At 49.5% G+C, this 12,123-nt stretch overlaps 5 non-coding genes and 3 pseudogenes across 5 annotated transcripts; 1 reads left to right on the top strand and 7 right to left on the bottom strand.

The window, feature by feature from the left end:
* Positions 1-1,104: 1,104 nt before the first annotated feature.
* LOC148668444 (5S ribosomal RNA) lies at positions 1,105-1,223 on the bottom strand. Its single transcript, XR_015937563.1, has one exon. It is a non-coding gene; the product is annotated as a 5S ribosomal RNA (ribosomal RNA).
* Positions 1,224-1,760: 537 nt separating this feature from the next.
* LOC148668443 (5S ribosomal RNA) lies at positions 1,761-1,879 on the bottom strand (annotated as a pseudogene).
* A 537-nt stretch (positions 1,880-2,416) lies between these two features.
* On the bottom strand, positions 2,417-2,535 carry LOC148668442 (5S ribosomal RNA). The gene has a single exon (XR_015938701.1). It is a non-coding gene; the product is annotated as a 5S ribosomal RNA (ribosomal RNA).
* A 537-nt stretch (positions 2,536-3,072) lies between these two features.
* Positions 3,073-3,191, bottom strand: LOC148668441 (5S ribosomal RNA; annotated as a pseudogene).
* Positions 3,192-3,728: 537 nt separating this feature from the next.
* Positions 3,729-3,847, bottom strand: LOC148668440 (5S ribosomal RNA; annotated as a pseudogene).
* A 537-nt stretch (positions 3,848-4,384) lies between these two features.
* Positions 4,385-4,503, bottom strand: LOC148668439 (5S ribosomal RNA). The gene has a single exon (XR_015938241.1). It is a non-coding gene; the product is annotated as a 5S ribosomal RNA (ribosomal RNA).
* A 1,482-nt stretch (positions 4,504-5,985) lies between these two features.
* On the top strand, positions 5,986-6,150 carry LOC148668438 (U1 spliceosomal RNA). Its single transcript, XR_015937204.1, has one exon. It is a non-coding gene; the product is annotated as a U1 spliceosomal RNA (small nuclear RNA).
* A 600-nt stretch (positions 6,151-6,750) lies between these two features.
* Positions 6,751-6,869, bottom strand: LOC148668437 (5S ribosomal RNA). Its single transcript, XR_015938782.1, has one exon. It is a non-coding gene; the product is annotated as a 5S ribosomal RNA (ribosomal RNA).
* Between the last annotated feature and the right edge of the window lie 5,254 nt (positions 6,870-12,123).

The following is a 12,123-nucleotide window of genomic DNA, read 5'->3' as shown; positions in this document are numbered from 1 at the left end:
CAAAGGTATGAAATATTGCCTCGTCATGGGGGGGTTGATAATTGTAGTAAGTGTTCCTAATTTTCGTAAAGAAATGTATATTATGGGAGTCACACGTGAGATTTAGTGTATATACGTTTCATATTGTGCATATATACGGGGTTAAAAAGTGGAATGAGTATGATTATAAACTCGTATGTCCTATAATCAGATAATTTTTGAACAAGCTTTGATTAGACAGGTGAAAAACAACATCAGATCCTTTTTTTTAATATATTCTCACGTCTGAATATCAGCTTCTCCCCTCTGGCCAACATTTCAGGGCTCCCAGGTGTAGATCCCAAATTGAAACAAATATTAATTTGTTACCCAGTTAAACAGTTAATAGAAGTGAGTGACCAGGGTAAATAAAGGTGGGTCAGTGTAAACTGTTTATTCTGGACCAGACTTCGTCATGTGTGATATGTCATGACTTCTTATATTAAGTTTTATCTTTATATTTAGTTCTACATGTGTAATAGATGCGATGTGTGTCCATAAAAAGGTTTCTCCAGGGGAAAATCAAGTTCGTTTTAAAACCGTGTTTCCTTTTTAGGGTACGTTTGCATTCCAAGTGTGGGGTTTTTGCCTTTTTATCATATTTTGGATGTGAATCCGTGGTATTTTTGCTGAGACAAGTTGCCTTTCTTATACGCGGAGGGATCTGCTCGTGAGATGTCCGCTTGGTCCATTTCTGAGCTCAGTATAAGGTGTAGAAAGCATGACTGTCATCATAACCCGCATCTCACCCAGGTGTGGAATAATGTTGTGACTATTGCTTCAGCAATAACATGCTGATTGCATGTTTCTAGATGGGTATAACAGAGATCTCAACTACTGAGGGGCCTTATTAATAAAGTCTCCACAGCCGAAGCGCTGTGTCTCTTTTCAGCTGGCGATAAACCTTTCCTCGATCCTTTGCGGACTTGTAAAACTGTTCCTGATCAGAATAAAAAACGCTCACGCTAATACACAAGCACCCGTGTCTCGCCAAAGCTGACAAATAAACAGACGGACAAGCCGCACTGCACGTGTGAACAGGGGAATGAGCGAGCGAGCGGGGATAGGGCGTCTCCTGCGCTTAAAAGCTTACAGCACCTGGTATTCCCAGGCGGTCTCCCATCCAAGTACTAACCAGGCCCATCCCTGTTTAGCTTCCGAGATCAGACGAGATCAGGCGTGCTCAAGGGGGTGTGGCCGTAAGCGAGAGCAAGGCTCGCTGGCACCCTTCTTATTGAGAGGACAGCTCCGTCACCTCTTTTACGACGCTGCTTTTTTTCCCTTGCGTTTTTCTCTTCTTCCCACGTTCTCTCTCTTCACTGCCTTCGTCCCCGCTCTATTTCACTTCAGCCTTTCACTCTTGCTTCCTTCCAATGAGGACGGAGCAGCGGGAGAAAGGGCGCTATAGAGGATCGCTGTGGAGAGCTGCTGCTGTGCTTTGACATCTGAGCTCTGTGGAAAACGATCTCAATACAATTCTGAAAAACGCGACTCTCCGAACACCAGCCGAACAAGTCTCCACAGCCGAAGCGCTGTGTCTCTTTTCAGCTGGCGATAAACCTTTCCTCGATCCTTTGCGGACTTGTAAAACTGTTCCTGATCAGAATAAAAGACGCTCACGCTAATACACAAGCACCCGTGTCTCGCCAAAGCTGACAAATAAACAGACGGACAAGCCGCACTGCACGTGTGAACAGGGGAATGAGCGAGCGAGCGGGGATAGGGCGCCTCCTGCGCTTAAAAGCTTACAGCACCTGGTATTCCCAGGCGGTCTCCCATCCAAGTACTAACCAGGCCCATCCCTGTTTAGCTTCCGAGATCAGACGAGGTCAGGCGTGCTCAAGGGGGTGTGGCCGTAAGCGAGAGCAAGGCTCGCTGGCACCCTTCTTATTGAGAGGACAGCTCCGTCACCTCTTTTACGACGCTGCTTTTTTTCCCTTGCGTTTTTCTCTTCTTCCCACGTTCTCTCTCTTCACTGCCTTCGTCCTCGCTCTATTTCACTTCAGCCTTTCACTCTTGCTTCCTTCCAATGAGGACGGAGCTGCGGGAGAAAGGGCGCTATAGAGGATCGCTGTGGAGAGCTGCTGCTATGCTTTGACATCTGAGCTCTGTGGAAAACGATCTCAATACAATTCTGAAAAACGCGACTCTCCGAACGCCAGCCGAACAAGTCTCCACAGCCGAAGCGCTGTGTCTCTTTTCAGCTGGCGATAAACCTTTCCTCGATCCTTTGCGGACTTGTAAAACTGTTCCTGATCAGAATAAAAAACGCTCACGCTAATACACAAGCACCCGTGTCTCGCCAAAGCTGACAAATAAACAGACGGACAAGCCGCACTGCACGTGTGAACAGGGGAATGAGCGAACGAGCGGGGATAGGGCGCCTCCTGCTCTTAAAAGCTTACAGCACCTGGTATTCCCAGGCGGTCTCCCATCCAAGTACTAACCAGGCCCATCCCTGTTTAGCTTCCGAGATCAGATGAGATCAGGTGTGCTCAAGGGGGTGTGGCCGTAAGCGAGAGCAAGGCTCGCTGGCACCCTTCTTATTGAGAGGACAGCTCCGTCACCTCTTTTATGACGCTGCTTTTTTTCCCTTGCGTTTTTCTCTTCTTCCCACGTTCTCTCTCTTCACTGCCTTCGTCCCCGCTCTATTTCACTTCAGCCTTTCACTTTTGCTTCCTTCCAATGAGGACGGAGCTGCGGGAGAAAGGGCGCTATAGAGGATCGCTGTGGAGAGCTGCTGCTGTGCTTTGACATCTGAGCTCTGTGGAAAACGATCTCAATACAATTCTGAAAAACGCGACTCTCCGAACGCCAGCCGAACAAGTCTCCACAGCCGAAGCGCTGTGTCTCTTTTCAGCTGGCGATAAACCTTTCCTCGATCCTTTGCGGACTTGTAAAACTGTTCCTGATCAGAATTAAAAACACTCACGCTAATACACAAGCACCCGTGTCTCGCCAAAGCTGACAAATAAACAGACGGACAAGCCGCACTGCACGTGTGAACAGGGGAATGAGCGAGCGAGCGGGGATAGGGCGCCTCCTGCGCTTAAAAGGTTACAGCACCTGGTATTCCCAGGCGGTCTCCCACCCAAGTACTAACCAGGCCCATCCCTGTTTAGCTTCCGAGATCAGACGAGATCAGGCGTGCTCAAGGGGGTGTGGCCGTAAGCAAGAGCAAGGCTCGCTGGCACCCTTCTTATTGAGAGGACAGCTCCGTCACCTCTTTTATGACGCTGCTTTTTTTCCCTTGCGTTTTTCTCTTCTTCCCACGTTCTCTCTCTTCACTGCCTTCGTCCCCGCTCTATTTCACTTCAGCCTTTCACTTTTGCTTCCTTCCAATGAGGACGGAGCTGCGGGAGAAAGGGCGCTATAGAGGATCGCTGTGGAGAGCTGCTGCTGTGCTTTGACATCTGAGCTCTGTGGAAAACGATCTCAATACAATTCTGAAAAACGCGACTCTCCGAACGCCAGCCGAACAAGTCTCCACAGCCGAAGCGCTGTGTCTCTTTTCAGCTGGCGATAAACCTTTCCTCGATCCTTTGCGGACTTGTAAAACTGTTCCTGATCAGAATTAAAAACACTCACGCTAATACACAAGCACCCGTGTCTCGCCAAAGCTGACAAATAAACAGACGGACAAGCCGCACTGCACGTGTGAACAGGGGAATGAGCGAGCGAGCGGGGATAGGGCGCCTCCTGCGCTTAAAAGGTTACAGCACCTGGTATTCCCAGGCGGTCTCCCACCCAAGTACTAACCAGGCCCATCCCTGTTTAGCTTCCGAGATCAGACGAGATCAGGCGTGCTCAAGGGGGTGTGGCCGTAAGCAAGAGCAAGGCTCGCTGGCACCCTTCTTATTGAGAGGACAGCTCCGTCACCTCTTTTACGACGCTGCTTTTTTTCCCTTGCGTTTTTCTCTTCTTCCCACGTTCTCTCTCTTCACTGCCTTCGTCCCCGCTCTATTTCACTTCAGCCTTTCACTCTTGCTTCCTTCCAATGAGGACGGAGCTGCGGGAGAAAGGGCGCTATAGAGGATCGCTGTGGAGAGCTGCTGCTGTGCTTTGACATCTGAGCTCTGTGGAAAACGATCTCAATACAATTCTGAAAAACGTGACTCTCCGAACGCCAGCCGAACAAGTCTCCACAGCCGAACCGCTGTGTCTCTTTTCAGCTGGCGATAAACCTTTCCTCGATCCTTTGCGGACTTGTAAAACTGTTCCTGATCAGAATAAAAAACGCTCACGCTAATACACAAGCACCCGTGTCTCGCCAAAGCTGACAAATAAACAGACGGACAAGCCGCACTGCACGTGTGAACAGGGGAATGAGCGAGCGAGCGGGGATAGGGCGCCTCCTGCGCTTAAAAGCTTACAGCACCTGGTATTCCCAGGCGGTCTCCCATCCAAGTACTAACCAGGCCCATCCCTGTTTAGCTTCCGAGATCAGACGAGATCAGGCGTGCTCAAGGGGGTGTGGCCATAAGCGAGAACAAGGCTCGCTGGCACCCTTCTTATTGAGAGGACAGCTCCGTCACCTCTTTTACGACGCTGCTTTTTTTCCCTTGCGTTTTTCTCTTCTTCCCACGTTCTCTCTCTTCACTGCCTTCGTCCCCGCTCTATTTCACTTCAGCCTTTCACTCTTGCTTCCTTCCAATGAGGACGGAGCTGCGGGAGAAAGGGCGCTATAGAGGATCGCTGTGGAGAGCTGCTGCTGTGCTTTGACATCTGAGCTCTGTGGAAAACGATCTCAATACAATTCTGAAAAACGCGACTCTCCGAACACCAGCCGAACAAGTCTCCACAGCCGAAGCGCTGTGTCTCTTTTCAGCTGGCGATAAACCTTTCCTCGATCCTTTGCGGACTTGTAAAACTGTTCCTGATCAGAATAAAAGACGCTCACGCTAATACACAAGCACCCGTGTCTCGCCAAAGCTGACAAATAAACAGACGGACAAGCCGCACTGCACGTGTGAACAGGGGAATGAGCGAGGGAGCGGGGATAGGGCGCCTCCTGCGCTTAAAAGCTTTCTGAATTCTGAGTACGTACGGGATCCTCGGTCTTGCGCTTATAACAAAGTTCAAGTCCCTTTGCAGACAACAGCAGTTGTCACATGATTGTCTCTGAGGATGTGCGACAATGGCCAAGGAGAGCCCCGATCTGAGCTTGCGCTCACTTTTTGACCAAGACACAGGTGTGTGCTGATTGGTTGAGAGTTTGGCGGGCATTGGAGACCCACGTGGTATTACCACGCCCTGCGTGAGATATGAGTCACTTACTCTTAACACTTTGGAATGCAGTCCAGATGTCCATTTGGCACTCCCTAGACAGATAGGCGCCAATGGATGACCATTGATCATGATAGCCAGGCTTAGCTAAGTGCATCCCCATCTGGGAGCTGTCCCTTATCAAAAGAAAACATCTTAAATCAGCCTGCATGAATACTTTCTCTGTGGCTGCACCACAGAGATGGAAGGTGAGATGGGGCCTCATTTAGGACAGCATACCACCGCTTAATTCTGTCTTATTAACAAGCATTGCCGCTACAACGGCATCTCTCCTGTCAAACTTCCTCCTGACTTGTTTGACAGGATCTGGGCCGTGGTGAACAGTGGGAAAGACGCCCTGTGGAGAGTGAGGAACATGGGGCTGTTCAAAGGCATCGAGGTCCCAGTCAAGGCAGCAGGTAGCCTGGCCCTGTTCATCACCCAAGAGAACTATTACCTCAGAGATCTGTGGAGAGAAAGGAGGGAGGAAGCAGAAAATCTGTGGGAAATAGAGAGCATAGGTCAATATCTCAAGAAACTGTGAAAAACATTATCATGTTTAAGTAAAGAATGTGATTTACACCAGAAAAAAAGAAATTGTTGCTATGTAACTGGTACCGTGTCAAAATGTAATGAGATGTGATCATATATACTGTTTTAAGTATGTATATTAATGTAAAGCTTTCTAATTTGTGATGTCCTGTATTTTTTTGTGAAAAGAAAATAAAGTTCTTAAAAAATCGATTCACCCAGGGCGAGGCTCGGCCATTGCACTCCGGCTGTGCTGACCCCTGCGAATTCCCCAAATGTGGGAATCTCGACTGCATAATTTCTGGTAGTGGGGGACTGCGTTCGCGCTCTCCCCTGATGTGCTTGGTCCAATATCGGATACGGAAGAGTTATGACACCACGTGCTGCGATAGGATCCCAGTTCGAAAGCCACTGCTGGTTCCCAGTTTCTTTTAGTTAGAGGTCCGGAGAAGCATTTCAAGCTGGTTACACTACTCCTTCCGGACATTCATTCCCTTTTCAAAGTCAGTCGTTTTGCTGTAGTCTGCATTATTAAGGCCAATTTATTTGGTCATGGGGGCCTCGGTACTGTATGCTAATTCTAAAGACAGTTTCACCCCTTTTCTGATTGCTAGGTTCTGTACCAGTGCAGACATGTCAAACAGTGAATTGCTGTACCTCTATTGTATCTGTGCTCAATGAATGAAATCAGTAATAAATGAATATATGTATAGTTATACGATAAACAAGTGGTTTATCGACTCTTCTTCATTTGCAGATTTAGAGGCAGCTTCGATATTCGTTTTACAAACGGGTTTTTTTTTTATTTGGATCACACACATGCCATAGCAACAAAACATCTCTAGAGATGAGGCTATAGATCACCTTTCCATCCTCCAGGTTTTCTTCCCAAATCCTACGGCACCAACGGCGACCCCTGCTGGCCGAGAGAGCAAAAGCTTGCAGCACCTGGTATTCCCAGGAAGTCTCCCATCCAAGTACTATTCAGGCCCAACCCTGCTTAGCTTCCAAGATCAGAAGAGATTGGGCACATTCAGGGTGGTGTGGCCGCAAGCAAAAGCCTTGGCGCCTAACTCGCTACTTGAAGCTGTGTGTGGCTGGGGCTCTGTGCCCCCCGAGCGGGACTGAAGGATCGTTCGTGTGCAACTCTTTGGAAAGGAGCCTCTTTCCAAATCGCATTGCGTACCTGGATGTTGGCGAATGTGCTCCCTTGTGTTGGCTTGTCCCGTACTGGAGGAGAACAAACAAACTGCACGGAGGAGCACAAGGCAAGTCTTCACAAGACAAAAACCTCCAGTGCACAGCACTCTGAAAACATTTCTGGGCTGTCGCATGTTTATTTCAGCACATAAAGCGCACCAGTCCAACACATCGGCCGGGCGCGCGGCGCCTCCGCCCTCTTGTGGCCTTGCGGCGTCAGAGCAAGAGGCTCCTTCTCGCTGCCTTTCCGCTGTGTTGCAGAGCCCCGAGAGGGAACCTGGAGCGCACACTTTGTGGGGGGCGGGGAACCGCGTTCGCGCTCTGCCCCCGGTCTCTTGCGCGAGTACTAAATCTCACGGCGCCAGCCAGCGGCCAGGAGACAAATACAATATCGCGGGACAGGGGGGCCTCGTCATTGATTGTTACATATGAGACGGGGATTAGGAGGAGACCCCGACTGATTGGTAAAGGGGAACACTAACACCAGAGAGACACCCCCGGAGTCTCTTTTTGAGAGACGCCCTCGGATTTCTTAATGGCCAAGGAGGGTCAGAACCTCGGTTTTATGCCTCCCCCGAAGGACGGCGCCTGTTTGTGCAGCAGAGTGTCGCCATCAGGATGCTGGGGCATAAGAAAGCCACACAGACCGCAGGGTGAGCGCTCCCTACTGGTCCCAGTCAGATCTAGTGATCTAGTCACCGGGGAGAAACGATACAAGCGAAGGATTACTCGGCTCCCAGCACTTGAAAAGACCAACAAATGACTCATTCCCGCCGGAGCTGAATGTACCTGAATTCCCCCGCCCCGCTGTGTTTGCTGTATTGTCTTTGAAGCCGGCCCCCGAGACGAGACGGGCTGTTCCTGTGCCCCAATTAACACTTTACAGGTGCCATTCCCCGGCATTGTGGCCATTGTCGGTGGTCACACGTGATAAGATAAGGTGGAGGAGAGCGGGGCATGCCCAGCGCCAGACATTCAAGGAGGTCTGCAGATGTGTAGGAAACGGCGCGCTCGTTTTCTCATTTTGCCCACCCTTTTGAGTGTTAGTGTGGCGTGTGAGTGTGCGAAAGAGTGGGCCCAGCAGGAGGCGGTGGTGTGCGGGGGGAGGAGCAGGCGTAGGCTGCGCGCTTTGTGCTGTGGGTGCGGGCCGCTTGCAGGGGCTTGTACAGCTCATACTTACCTGGCAGGGGTGGTACCTTGATCAGCCTGTAGGTGGAGTAGTTGGATTGTTTTCTTGTTTTGTGGAAGCAGTGTTTGTTTTTCAGTTTTCGAAATGGCAACCTTTGGATCCCGCAAGAATGCTGTGCGTTTTGAGCTTTTGGATGACCTCTTCATGGACCGTATGCAGTTCAGCAGAAAAGTGTTGCAGAAGGAACCTCGGCACTTGGATTTCATCTTCGCTCTCCCAGGTCAGAAAGCATTTGAGATTGTTTTTGCTACCTATTCTCTGTTTGAACAATGTGTGGATGTGTTTGAGGTAAAAAGAGGGAAAGTTCCTGCCCTTGAGAAGATCAACTTGCAGCCTCTGACACAGAGAGAGAGGAAAACGGTGCATGTTATTATGTTCTCGGAACTGGCAAAGACGGAGGACATTCACACCTGGCTTAACCAGTACTGCACCGTCCACCATGGAACTGAGGTTAGAGATGTTGACGGTATAAAAACAGGAGCAAGGAAATTCGAGGTTCGCTTGCTACCGGACAATGTAAATGGAGGCTTAAGGCACCTGCCCTCTACAATCCGGCTGGGCGCCTGCAATGGCTATGTTTTTTATGTGGGACAACCAAAGGTGTGTCGGCGCTGTGGTGCTGTGGGACTCCTGGCATGGTCCTGCACTGTGAAATGCTGCAAGACCTGTGGCAAACAGGGACATTTAGCCTCTGACAGTTCAATGCTGCCAAAGTGCAATTTATGTGGCTCGGAAGGACACGTTTTTAAGAACTGCCCTCACGCCTACGCCAATAAACTCAAAATGAGAAAGGATGAGGCAGTGCTTGTTTCAGCCAAACCGGCCCGAAAAGCCAAAGCAAACAACAAGTCAAACAAAGAACCCTTGTTGGACAAAGGCTTTCAGCCTCCAGCCAGGATCAGTCCTGCTGTGGCTCCAGGGCCGGTGGAAGAGAAAAGCACTACGCCCCTACAACCGCAGACTGCACCAGACAAGAACGAGGGTTTGAAAACCCCCGAGAACAGCGAGGACCCCTCCCCCACTCCTGCTCCTCAGAACGAGGGCCAGTGTGGGGCCCCCCGGTGGAGCGGGTCCAGCGAGGATACCCAGGATTCAGCAGAGCTGCTATTCTCAGACTCTGCAAGTGCTACAGATGCCCTCCTCTCCTCCATCCAGTCCATCACGGAGGATCTGCAACAGCTGGTGGGTGAGGGGGAAGAGGAGACTGGTGCATCGGCTGCACCCCTTTCCCCTCAGTGCTCCCAGGAGCTGGACTTGAGGAAAAGGAAAAATGACTCTGTTTTCTCCCCGAGCGAGGAGGAAGGAGAGCATGGCGATGGGGACAGCTGGAACTCCTCCACCCCTCCCTCTACCCCCTTCCTTGAAATGGACTCCGTGAACGCTTTTACTGCTGCCGCCCTGATGAAGGCTCATTCAGAGGATGGCTGGCAGGAAATTGGTAAGAAGAAAAAGAAAAAGAGAAGGTAACAGGTGAGACAGAAGAGAAATGTGTTTTGTAAAGACTGGTTCCACCTTCTTATGTAATATGGCTCTAAACATAATTTTTCTTAACACCAGAGGTATCAATGACAGAGTTAAATGCCAGTCTGTCTTTGATTACCTCCAGCAGAGAGAGGGGGATGTGTTCATGTTGCAGGAGTGTGCATTAGCCTATCAAGAGAGGTTCAAAAGCTTTGAAGATAGGTGGGATAAAGGGCCTTCTGTTTGGACAGGGGACAATAACAACAGAGCCTCTGGCATGGCCATTCTTTTCAAAGGATGGGCATTCAAATTGAAAAGTATTCAGAGGGTCATAGATGGCAGGTTGCTGTGTGTGGATGTTGAATGGGGGACCATTAACCTGCATCTAATCAATGTGTATTGTCCTACTGACGTGGGAGGAAGGGTGGAGCTACTCAAGGCACTCTCTCCCCTATTGTTATGTAGCACAGACGTGATAGTGGGAGGGGATTTTAATTGTATCTTAGAGCACACAGATAGGCAGTCTAGCTTTCCGATAAAATTGGATTCCAGCTCACTGGCCCTGCAAAACTTAGTTCTAGACTTTAAACTCTCTGACACATATAGATCTATATATCCCACAACAGCAGGATATACATGGTCAGGGAGGAATATCAGTTCCAGAATTGACTATTGCTTTGTCTCGGAGAGAGTGAAAGTTGTTGGGGTCACTCTTCAGCCTGTCTTCTTCTCAGATCATCAGGCTTTAGGGTGTAGAGTGGAACTCCAGGGCGGGACTGTCTTTGGCCCAGGCCTCTGGAAACTCAACACAAAGCTGCTAGAGAACGAGGGGGTAGTATCCCGCTACAAGGAGAAACCATCAAAGTGGCTGTCCTTGCAGTTTCTGTATGGGTCAGTAGGAGAGTGGTGGGAGGAGGTGAAGGTGAAGACAAGGGCCTTTTTCATGGCTGAGGGAAGGAAGCCTGCTGCCAGACGGAGAGGAGTGCTAGCCAGGAAACAGGCAGCTGCAGCGTCTCTACACGATGCTGCACAGTGGCTTCGATGTGCTTGAGGATATCACCCTTTTAAAAAAGGACATCCGGAGCATAGCCGAAGAAAGTAGTCGAGGAGTGCTGTTAAGAAGCAGAGTGCAGTTCTTGGAAGAAAATGAGAAGTGTACTCGCTTCTTTTTCAGGAAAGTGGTAGGCTCCAAGTCTGTCATGGAAAGTGTAGTTGATGAGGAGGGACGAGAGAGAACAGAGCCGAGTGCTATCCTCTCCTGCACCGAGGCCTTCTACTCAAGACTGTACAGCACTACAGAGGTAAAGGATGAAGAAATTCATTTTTTTACCTCAAAGCTAGAAAACGTTTTGAGTGAAGAAGATAGGGAAGTACTTGAGAGGGTTTTGACAGTAGAAGAGCTGAGACAGGCTATGGAGAGCTTACAGAAGGGAAAAACTCCGGGTGCTGACGGGCTCCCTAAAGAATTTTATTGCACCTTTTGGGATCTGCTTCAGGATCCGCTACTGCTCCTATTCGAGGAAAGCTATAAGACAGAATTGCTGCCTGACTCCTTAAGAGAAGGCACTATCTCTCTCTTGTTTAAGAAAGGAGCAAAGAATGACATAAAGAACTGGAGACCCCTCAGCCTGTTAGGCGTGGACACTAAGATCCTGTCCAAAGCCCTTTTCCTGCGCCTACAAAATGTAGTGGCCTCACTGGTAGGGAAAGAACAGACTTGTGGGATAGCAGGACGCCTGATGAGCGACAACCTGGTCTTGTTGAGGGATGTCTGTCTGTACTCAGAGGATCGCTCCCTCCCTCTGTGCATTTTAGGTGTAGACCTAGAAAAGGCCTTTGACCGCCTAAACCGGCAGTACTTAATATCGGTACTTGAGCACATGAAGTTTGGCCCCATCATGAGAAAGTGGATTAACCTGCTGTACACAGGTAGCAACAGCAGAGTAATGGTTAATGGCAATAGATCACGCCCCTTTGAAGTCTGTTCAGGGGTGAGGCAGGGCTGCCCATTATCCCCCTTGTTATTCGTTTTGGCTATGGAGCCCTTAGCCTGTGCCTTGCGCCAGGATCAGGCCATTAATGGGATACCAGTGCCTGGAAGTGGGGGAGGAGAGGTAAACACATCTCTATACATGGATGACGTCACCCTGATCCTCTCTGACAATGCCTCAATTAGCAGAGCTCTGCAGTGCTGTGATCGTTTCTCTTTGGCTTCCTCTGCAAAAATTAACAAATCTAAGAGTGAGATTTTTTATCAGAACTGGAGGGAGCCAAAAGAAGGACATGATCTCAGCCTGCAAGAGAACAGAATTAAGGTGTATTTTGGAGAAGAGATGGGAACAGTAAATTGGCAGAACAAATTGCCAATCTTAAACAAAAAACTGATGCAATGGAAGGACCGAGACCTCACCATGACAGGGAAGGTGCTGGTCATCAAAGCCGAGCTCTTGCCTGTCTTG

The sequence above is a fragment of the Lepisosteus platostomus genome, chromosome 5 (genome assembly GCF_059453375.1).
Source record: "Lepisosteus platostomus isolate fLepPlt1 chromosome 5, fLepPlt1.hap1, whole genome shotgun sequence".
Classification (NCBI taxonomy): domain Eukaryota; kingdom Metazoa; phylum Chordata; class Actinopteri; order Semionotiformes; family Lepisosteidae; genus Lepisosteus; species Lepisosteus platostomus.
This window is presented reverse-complemented; position numbering and strand designations above follow the sequence as displayed.